Source organism: Oreochromis aureus, linkage group 14 (genome assembly GCF_013358895.1).
Source record: "Oreochromis aureus strain Israel breed Guangdong linkage group 14, ZZ_aureus, whole genome shotgun sequence".
NCBI classification, from domain to species: Eukaryota; Metazoa; Chordata; class Actinopteri; order Cichliformes; family Cichlidae; genus Oreochromis; species Oreochromis aureus.
In genome coordinates this window covers 21,516,366-21,525,118 of record NC_052955.1, presented here as the reverse complement: position 1 = coordinate 21,525,118, position 8,753 = coordinate 21,516,366, and the positions used below count along the sequence as shown (strand labels likewise).

The following is an 8,753-nucleotide window of genomic DNA, read 5'->3' as shown; positions in this document are numbered from 1 at the left end:
TCATCACTCTGTGTAATGAGAAAACAAAGTGCAATACTCGAGAAAATCAAAGTGTTCAAAGTATTCCATCCATTTCAAGTGTTAACAGACTGAGCAAAATATATTTATCCACATAAAACACAATCAGCTCAGCTCAGGTAAACAGTCATGATTGGTACCTGTGGTGTGGCTTTACGTGCGGTTCCGTGTTTACTTACAGGTAACGTTTTCACACCGGTTTCATGGCTTAGCAGCCAAGATGTGTTTGTGTGTCTGAATACGGACTCGAAGGCACGACCTGCCGTGATGGGTTTAAATAAACTGGCAAAATATGAAGAAAAGGCAAAAAGAAAAACTGTGCTTGCTCCCAGAGGTAAGAGCCACTTCACAGTGTGGACTGAGACCATGTGAAAAGACTGAGGGCAGGAAGGATTGGTTTCCTGAGTGATGTGTGGCTGTGGAGCGTTTCTGTCCAGCTTTGTGAATGCACCAACATAAATTCAGTCAAGGGGTAAAAAGCTGTGTCACTGAAGCGGCACTGTGCTGCTCCACTGTTACAGCAAAAGGGTCGGCAGGTTGTTGCCTTCGATCTGCATAACCCCACTTCTCTGAGCCTCAGCACAAAGAAGATTTCTGACATGACTGTAAACATGAGCATTCCTCTGTTTATTCAGTGACAGATAAAACCAGGTAAAGGCTCACTCCTAAAATCCAATGATAACATAGGACAGGATGCCGGTGCAGCATGAGCACACAAGCCCCAGTGCATTAAAAAGTCAAGAGCGAATTCACTTAAGATTTGGTTCTTCTCATGCGTGCACTGCAGTGGCTTGAAAGACTTCAGGTATCTTCAATTATGCATGTCCACGGCTTGTTCGTATCAAAGACTCTCTATACCCTCTTTTGTATTTAAGGAACGAATAAGCCTTTCATACTGTACCCGGACAGTAGCTAAGGCTCTCAACAAACTTACGTAAATTACATCATCTGCATTTTAATTTCACCTTCAGCCCTCGAGAGAGAGAGTTGCTTCCACAGCTGCCACACAAATGTTTCTTTTTTTCTTTCTTTTTTTATCCCATTTGAAGGGAAAATGTTGCACATTCCATTCTCTTTTCCAAATGTGGAATTGTGACTTCAACAAGCAAGCCTCCAATTGAGGTTTTTTGTCCACGAGAAGTGCAATCACTTATTTGGCAGTAGAGCCCGATTCCTGCTCAATTCAAAACCACAGGAATGCTGTGTTTGCTTAAAAAAAAGAGAACACTGGACAACATTTTCTTTGGAGGTTTCGTTTGTTTCAATGTCAGTTTTACGCATTTTCTGTACAGAGACTTCTTATAGGACTGCCCGGATATGAAACATAAGGAAAGGGGTTGGGCAGTGGGGGGTGGGGGGAAGGGTGGCGAGTACCATTTCACTGCCTCATTTATTTAAGGGACATTATATCAACACCGCAATAACTGCCAGGAGTTCAAGCCAATAAACTCAAGTGGTAATTCTGGTGCCTTATGGGAACACATAAAATAACACATTGCACAATAAAACCCAAAATCTAAAGGCATTTTAAATGCATAAGCAAGTACAACGCTTTCAGTTGCAGAAACCAGCGTTAACTACATGGTGAAATTGTCATTCTCCACTCAAATCAGCTTATCACGCTATAGTAATAAGTGTCTTCATGCAACAGACCTGATGCATGACCCTATTAACCTTGAATCGGACACGTGACAGCCTGAGAGGTATGCACATGTATACATACGAATAATGCTATATGATGGAAAGATATCTGACTTGTATAAACAACCGTGACTCTGACACTTGGTGTGACACACATGCTGAAAATAACAGTAATTACCACTTGACTTTATGAAGTGCGGATTGGTAACCTGTCATCAGCTACAGAAAGAAGTAAGTGAGAACATTTTGTTTCTCCGCTTGTCTATAATTTCAATTTCATCTATGGCTTAGTGGCGTAAAAAAAGTTCCTCGCAGTTCACACATAATACTTACCAACACCTAATAGGTCCGGGGATAAAACGCCTCCCATGGGCGGCTGTAATGTCATTGGCCGCTATCTCTAGCGCCCGCCTTAGTTCTCACAGAGATTTGTGTTGCTATTGGTCGAAGAGCCTGACCGTCATCGTACGTACACTGTGGTCATCAGAGGTGAGTTTTCCGGTTCTTGTCTGATTGGTCGCTGGCGGGTGTTGACGTCACGGCCCTGCCAGCTGATCGGAGTGAGAAGCCGGTTTGAAGAACGGAGTTGGACCGGAGAGAGAGACCGGGGAGGAACCTCGAGGAGCAGCGAGAAGCATGGGGTGGGACCGGACAACCGGATACACAGATTGGATCGGGTTTTTTGGTGTTTTATTTTTTTGGTAAAGGTTTAAACGTTAACGCAGGAGTGCAAAAAGCGACCGTTTAATCAGGTTAAAGTTGAGGGCTTTCGCGTCACGTCGAAACCTCTGGAAGTGTCACAAAATTGATTGAGAGTTAAGGTGTGGCTGATGGTTTCTGTAAGGCTCCTGCGCTGACAGAAAAGCAAAAAAACCGAGTGATTCCACTCGAGAGTATTCAGTCAGGAGGTGGGGAGGGCTGAGAGTACACATCTACCACATCTACCAGTCATTTTCATTAAGGATTATATTACATAACAAATGTAATGCCATTTGATTTGCACACCTTTCCGCTTAAATCTCCCACGGTGGCCGCGATTGATTTGCAGACCGTTGCGCAGTTAAGGAGTTTTTTTTGGAGGGTTTAGGGGTTTTTTTCCGAGCGGGTCGTTCTGGTTTCATAAGTCTGAGAAACGTAACGGACGTGGCAACTTTACAGTAGCCAGCCCCGCTAAATGCCACAGGCGAACTGGGCGTGTGGGGAGGAGGATGAGGTGGAAGGGCGAGGAGGAGGAGGGGGGGGTGAGGGAACAGTCCGAACAGAGTCTAATAATCCTCAAATCTCCCCCAAGCACGGCGCAAATTGCGCATATTTGTCACATTACGGCCACATTGACGCGCACCTCGGCGGAACCAGAGGATTGAGCTGAACTAAAGTAAGTGCGACTGTCAGATACGTTTTTTGCAAACTTTTTTTTCAGGCGGAGGTGACATTTAGAGGCTACAACCATTAAAGGCATTTCATCGGGTTTTATTGTCTTGTCAGTAGGAAATGAAGACACGTAACTATCCAGCAGCCACTGACGGTGGTTTCTCGGTTGGTGACGCCTGTGTACATTTAAATATATATATAAATATATATAAATATATATTTACTGTAGTTGTTCGTGACACAGCCCGAGGATAGACTGCGATGGAGCGGGTGTGTCTTTGCCAAGCCTGACGTTTGCCCGCTGAATAGACAGATCTCTTGCTGGAGAGGAGAGGAAATATACGAGTTGCTCTTTATGTTACAGTAGTCTGTTTGACTTGTCAAAGACAACCGAGGAGTCATTCCTCGGTATTGTAATGCGTTTATATCACAATAACGCGATCGTAATTGAGTGCACAGGCAGTCTGACCCCGTGTAGTCTAATTAAGATAAGCTTTAAGTCCAGGGGAAAGAGTGAATTCCTCAAGGCCCCACCCTTTGCAGCTCAACATGGATGTGAAGAGTAACCCCACCACCACCACCTCTCTCCCTCCCTCCCTCCCTCCCTGAGCGTCATTCATTTCCCCGTTCAAGCTTGTATTATGCTGTTTTCCCCCCCTCTTCAGTATCTCCAGGTGTCCACGGTAGATCTTCTTGTTTTAAATCGACTTTTTGAGCATCGCGGTTGGTTCTTCTTCCAGGATTCTCCAGAGGTTTTAATAAATTGAGGTAAGACTGGACTGTTTGAGAGTCAACCTGTGGAATTCTCGAGTTTGTCATGAAGTCATGTAGCTTATCCATTGTGACATGTCTGGGCGTAAGGAGGTTTTTATCTGTCAAGACTTTTTTCTTTCTTTCCTTCTTTCTTGTTGCTCGCTTCCCTTTTTTTTCCTGGCATCTCTGACTCTCACCCTGTGACCATCAACCTGTTGCAAGTTTAGCCATTCTCTGTACTCTGACCTGCATTTTCAAAGAATTCTAGTGGCGGGGATTATGTAATCTTAAAGGCAGTCTTCACAGTCCTACTTTTGGTTAATCCAATCTTAAACATTTGAGCATTCAGGATGGCAGCGTGGTTAAAGAACTGTCCTTTCAAACCTCATATTCTTCAGTGGAAAACTGCGGTGTCTGGTTATAATTTGATAAAGACTGGGTACTGAGCTGTAATCCACGAGCCAGTGGCTTTTTCCACCTGCATCCAATCTGTGCCGGCTATGCGACAGCTCAGACCTCGTCGTCCCTGATCTTTGCGAGGCTTAGAACTCCCGATGCATCACTTGACCTCGTGCAAATCACGGCCATTTCTGATGGCGGATGGCATGCCTCTTTTTTTTTTTTTTTTCCGCTGCTTATGTTACAAAGGCCTGCTCCAATGCTGACAAGCTCATATAGCCGAATTGCATATTATAAGAATGTTATTCATCCAGTTATATACTGTGTCTTAGAGAAAATGTTTTTATCAGGGTGGAGATGCTCTGGAAATGCTTGTTAGTTGCGTCAGCCTGCCTTTTCCCCAGGAGTAGCCAGTCCTGCTGTAACTATCCTCCCTTTGCCTATGAACAGTGAATTATACATGAAGCTGCAGGCAGGGCCAGAGTCCAGTGCCACTGGACACATCTTGATTTAAGGACGCAACCATTTGAATGCCAAGACTTAGGGCAAAATTTTAAGAGACTTATCCTTTACTGTAATAGTTCCAGTGCATGTCCCACCCACACTCTGGGCAGGAAGTGCCGTGCTAGAACTAGTTTCACATATAGGAGCGTGATAATGTATTTACAAGGCCTCAGTGACCTGAGTTACAATGACTCATTGTGAGTGTTTTTAACATTAGTACCCAAAAAGGATGTGAAAATGTTGTTATTGTTAGAAGAGTCACACTGAAGTCAGGAGACTGCATAAAGTATGGCCCAGACTCAAAGTTCACATGAAAGTAGCTTACCTGACAGCCTCTGTAGTCAGTAAATAATCATTTTGAGGAATATTTGTGAAGAATTAAACTGTTGTTTCGATGACAACCTTGTTTTTCTGCCCTCTTTCTCCTTTTTCTCCCCTTTGCCATCCTGTATGAATGTTTGCTTTGTCTGGGCTCTGATCGTTTAGCCGCTTTGGATTTACCTATGTCTGTGTGCCTTAGTGGTTAGCCAGCACAGTCATTATTTCCTAGATTTGATTAATACAGCCGTCCAGCCATGACGTCTGTTACTCCACTCCTCAGAAACGACACGTAACAGGGAGACAGACAGGATCTGATGTGTGTGCCAGTAAATTTTTTTTTTTGCGATCTTTAATCTAGAGTCAAATGATAGGTCAATGTGAAAGTCAGTACTTTGGGCGCATATGAAAGCATTTATCTTTGCATATTTATCATATTTTATGAAACTGTGTGTATGCTTGTGGTTTGGTAAACTGGGAGGGGTTTGCCTGACAACAAGGCCTTTACTTTCCAAAATGCCCACAGACAGATCTATAAACGCTTTGCATCACCCGCGTTCTTGACGCGAAAACGAATAATAAAAGTGTTATTTGATGAGTCACTCGTCCTCTGCTTACTTAATCTTATGAGTGACCGGCCCGTCAAGTGACTTGTGTAACTGGGCAGGTCTGACTTTTTTCTGTCGCTGAAGGCCGATCAAAGAGGGGAGGATCTGCGGTGGATTTGTGGTAGCTGCAGTAAGGTTGCGCATTTTTATGGCCACGCCCAGACAACCTCAGCGGGCTAACTGTTACTAGCTCAGAGCAATTTATGACAGACCTTATGGTAAATGTCGCATATGCAATTTTAAGAGGGTAACAAGTGTAGAAATTGTAAGTGGGTTGAAAGAGTGAGTGTCTGGGGATATTTAAGAGAACAGGTGTTGCCATGCTGTACGTAGGTGCGGGTATGTATGGTCTGATTGAAGGACAGATGCACTCTCTTTCTCTGATTGCATGTGCACACATGCACTGCCCCAGGATGAGTGGGTGTATGCAGCATGCTGAAGTCTGGCATAGAGTAGTTGATGATGCAGCTTTACCAGTATTCCAAACATGTCCCAGAATAATATTTTAACTGCCTCATATGGAGAGATGTTCACTGCTCTTCGGTGTGTGGTTTACCTGATGGGGCCTAGACTTACATGTACGACACATACACAAACACAAGTACCTGCTCACTGGATCTCTACAAAATTCATAAAACTAGTAGTTTTGTCTGTGTGTGCAGAAATATGCGAACTTACTTTAGTTCACCTAGTAAGTTAGAAATACTAAGCTCAATCTTTTTAAGCTTAAAATGGATGCTCATCCATGATGTGTGTGTGTTTCTTCACATAGGGATTTCTTGCATAAATCGTTTCTAGGTTCAGTTTGTCACACTTTTCTGTAGGTGACCTAATTAAAGAATATGACCATTGTGCTATATAGCTTTAGCACACATAGAGGCGGATGTAGTAGCCCGAGGGATTAGATAAACTGCAAAAGAAACTACAGCCGCCTTTGTGCAGAGAGCTAAACGAAACACCAGTGTGTGCTTGGGTTGGCCCATATATATCTCATATTTTGATTGAAGAGGCTTAATAAATTCCACCCTCATGCTAGCGTAGGCTAGGCTAACCTAAAGCTGGGTTGAGATTATTTTAGGTTGAAGAAACGCAGTAGCACGCCTAGCTTTGGGCCCGTCTATGCAGGGCCAGCAATGAGGAGCGGTGGGCCTCTCGGCAGACCGGCTGGAATGTGAACCATATGTAAGAGGCATCCCAAGAATGCAACTCGGCCTCGCTGAACTGACCAACCTAAAGACGCTGTGAGAGCGGAGCAGGATAAGGAGGTAGAAAATGAGGATGGAGCAAGGAAAGCACGATAGAAATGAAAGCTCAGTAGATAGACGACGAGAGGCGAAGGATGCGAAGAAGAAAAGCTTCAGGAAAAATGTGCTGCATGTTATTTATTAGGCAAAAGGTTACTTTAAATCACATTCAATACAAAAAAATTGGGGTGTATAAGATGGCACCACAATGCATTTGAAAATGAGTTACTTGCTGTGGTGCAAAAAGAAGAAGAAAACTAACTAGGAACAAACCATTTCTAAAGGTCATTATTTATTTTTTTGCCATTTTAGTTTATTTCTCAAATTTTGCATTTTGGTCAGACAAAACCATCTCAAGTTTTCGGATATGTAAATGGCTCTTTTAGCAATTTGCTTTGCCTAATAACACAGTTATGGTCAGATAATTAATGAATATAGATTTTATTTATTTATAGAGTGTGACTATATTTAGAAATCTAATCATTTCTTTGCGTCTCAGTCACACCCCATGCGTGGTGTGTTGTTTGTGGGGATTAAGGAAAACACTGTAAGGAACTTGTAACTTGTGAATTTTTGCTCTTTTTCATTTGAAATGTAGACAGGAGGAAGAACTGATAGGAGAGTCAGGGAGCTGGAAACGTAACAGTGTCTTGCTTATTAAATGCCTCAAAATGCCATGATGCATGTAACTTGGATAAAAACCAACCAGCCTGAAACTAAATGGTCGTTTTTGAGTAAATGTGTCAGTAATTACAGTCTAGCGAGGCAGCCTACCCCATTAGTAGAGCCCTCATTTAAGACTTAAAGCTGCTGAATACTAATGTCATGTCTAATGTCTGTAGTAAACACCTGTACAGAGCAATAGGGGATGGGTGACTCTTGCAAATGAAACGTGGATGGGTGTTATCATGCAGGTTCAGAGCTGTGGTTCCTTCTTTCTGTGGTGTCCGAGCACCGTGATCTTCCAGCTCACTAACCCAGGGTGAATGTCTCTTTCTAGTCTCTGTTAGCTTAGCACACTGTGCTCTTAGGCTATTTGGGTACAGCTGGGGCCAGAATGGCAGGAAACACACTCACACACAGATACACACACTTATACAAACATTCTCATTTTTTTGAGTCTGGCACACCCCGGTCATGCCCCCTCTCTCTCTCTCTCAAACACACACACACACACTGTCACACATATGCACACACACCCTGCTTGATAGAGTGTGATGAGCTAGTGGTTAAATGGTTTTAATCTAATGTTTTTATCTATTTTCATCTAATGAAAAATTAAAGTTATGATATCAGGACTTAGATTTTTCCTTATGACATCTACCTTGTACAACATTAGTACTAAAAGCCTTTGTTGCGCTAATCTGTAGCTCGAGACAAAACATTAGACAGTTAGTACATTTTCATCTCTGCACAAATGTGAGCTGTAGGGTTAAAGGTCAAGCTATCATCACATGAATGGCCAATCAAATTGACCCCGTGACTTTTTAAAATGTATAAATGACTTAATAGAGAAGTGTCCACGTGAATGGCTTTTCCTTAATACTCCCTTAATAACCCTCAGTGTTTCACATCAGCACATTAGAAACCATGTGAGCTAACATAAAAAAATCATGACATTAACGCCACTCGTTCCTTATGAGAATTAACAAATTAACGACAGGCTGTAAGCAATGCAGCTTGTTGGCATGGCTACTGCTAGCGGCGGTTAAGTCAACGCAGCACCCAGCGGTTCTGAATTGAACCACCTGGCCTGTCTTGGGAAATATCTGCAAGTAAATGATAACAAGAAGTCATTGCCAATGAGTAAGACAATGAGCCGAAGCCTCAAAAGTTACTAAAGTGCTGCTGTGTGAGACGGTACACAGTAATTCATTTAGTTTATGAATTTGTGACA

General features: G+C 42.9%; 1 protein-coding gene across 1 annotated transcript in view; it reads left to right on the top strand.

Annotated features, from left to right (window-relative positions):
- Positions 1 to 2,861: 2,861 nt before the first annotated feature.
- aipl1 (aryl hydrocarbon receptor interacting protein-like 1) overlaps positions 2,862 to 8,753 on the top strand; it is a 46,558-nt gene continuing 40,666 nt past the window's right edge. The window contains exon 1 of the mRNA XM_039598243.1: positions 2,862 to 3,034. The gene's annotated coding sequence lies outside the window, so the exon portion shown is untranslated. The remainder of the gene's footprint in view (positions 3,035 to 8,753) is intronic.